This window comes from Hyla sarda, unplaced genomic scaffold (genome assembly GCF_029499605.1).
Source record: "Hyla sarda isolate aHylSar1 unplaced genomic scaffold, aHylSar1.hap1 scaffold_264, whole genome shotgun sequence".
Taxonomy (NCBI): domain Eukaryota; kingdom Metazoa; phylum Chordata; class Amphibia; order Anura; family Hylidae; genus Hyla; species Hyla sarda.
In genome coordinates, this window is record NW_026609332.1 from 233882 (window position 1) to 235979 (window position 2098).

Consider the following 2098-nt stretch of genomic DNA (forward strand, 5'->3'; position numbering starts at 1 on the left):
CATGGCAGTGGCAGCAGAGAGCACTGTGGTCAGACTGGAAAAAAAAACTACACAACTTTATCTGTAGTATACAGCAGCTGATAAGTCCTGGAAGGGTTAAGATTTTAATATAGAAGAAATTTACAATCTGTATAACCTTCTGGCACCAGTTCAATTGAAAAATGTTCCCCTCCGGAGTGTCCCTTTAACCTCATATACTAAGGTGTATAAGAATATCTATTTTAGAGGATAAAAAAACCTAACAATCTGGAAGCCCATTGCACATGGCCCAAGTTAGCCCTCCACATCAGATCACATGACCCTTAAAAGGGGTTTCCGAATTACAAGCGATACTTTGCCAGGATCCGCCATCATGTCTTTGGTCCGATTACTGGGACCACCACATATCTTCATAGTTATCTGGGTGCTACTTAAGCTCCTCACAGATTTTGCCAGGACAGCAGCGGATGGCGATGTGTTACAGGGGGAGTACAATATATAATGGGGAGCCACTAAGATTTGGGCAGTCAGACATGAGGACGGCATGGTGAGGTTCTTGCCCAGAAGAGCACGTGGCCCAAGGAGTGCAGCAGGAGAAGCCTCGGCCTAGTGTGCAGGACAGAAGGGGAAAACTCCCAGACCCCCGGAGGCAGTCACAGCACTCGGACCACGGATGGCGCCCTACTGTCCTATCTCCATCTCTCGGGCCTTGGACATATAATCTCCCTAGAGCATTGTGGTCATCAGCTGCCGAGCAGTTGAAGCTTTTACATGACTGGAGGCAGCTGTGGCCTCCTCCATTATTAATATAGGGAGATGAGACCACCCCAGGAGATACCACCCCAGCAAACACTGACCCCAACTCTATCAGCCCACCATGCTGCTCAGGAGACATCTACAGAGCAGAGGAGGCGGTGCCAGGGATGATGGGAGTGATACATTGTATGATAGGAGATTAGATTGTGATCTCCTGAGGTCAGGGATGATGGGAGTGATACATTGTATGATAGGAGATTAGATTGTGATCTCCTGGGGTCAGGGATGATGGGAGTGATACATTGTATGATAGGAGATTAGATTGTGAGCTCCTGGGGTCAGGGATGATGGGAGTGATACATTGTGATCTCCTGGGGTCAGGGATGATGGGAGTGATACATTGTATGTGATAGGAGATTAGATTGTGAGCTCCTGGGGTCAGGGATGATGGGAGTGATACATCGTATGATAGGAGATTAGATTGTGATCTCCTGGGGTCAGGGATGATGGGAGTGATACATTGTATGTTATAGGAGATTAGATTGTGATCTCCTGGGGTCAGGGATGATGGGAGTGATACATTGTATGTTATAGGAGATTAGATTGTGATCTCCTGGGGTCAGGGATGATGGGAGTGATACATTGTATGATAGGAGATTAGATTGTGATCTCCTGGGTCAGGGATGATGGGAGTGATACATTGTATGATAGGAGATTAGATTGTGATCTCCTGGGGTCAGGGATGATGGAGTGATACATTGTATGATAGGAGATTAGATTGTGATCTCCTGGGGTCAGGGATGATGGGAGTGATACATTGTATGATAGGAGATTAGATTGTGATCTCCTGGGGTCAGGGATGATGGGAGTGATACATTGTATGATAGGAGATTAGATTGTGATCTCCTGGGGTCAGGGATGATGGGAGTGATACATTGTATGATAGGAGATTAGATTGTGATCTCCTGGGGTCAGGGATGATGGGAGTGATACATTGTGTGATAGGAGATTAGATTGTGATCTCCTGGGGTCAGGGATGATAGGAGTGATACATTGTATGATAGGAGACTATGCACAGGACACTGAGGCCATCACCCATATCATGTGACAAGTATGCGTCCTCTATTTGCCTGCAGTCCGGTCCCCCCTCTGGATATTTGTGTTACCTGTGGAGTCCATGGACATCCTGAGCAGATGCCAAACAAGGGAGAGACCAGTAGTCAGTGATCGCCTGTATGTGTATACATGTGGAGGAGAATTTGATGCAGCAGTGCTGGGTCAGCGGTGTACCTCGGGGTCAGTGTATAACGTTATGAGCAGAAATAGTTGTTCCCGGCATTCAGGACTTGCCGCACATTACAAA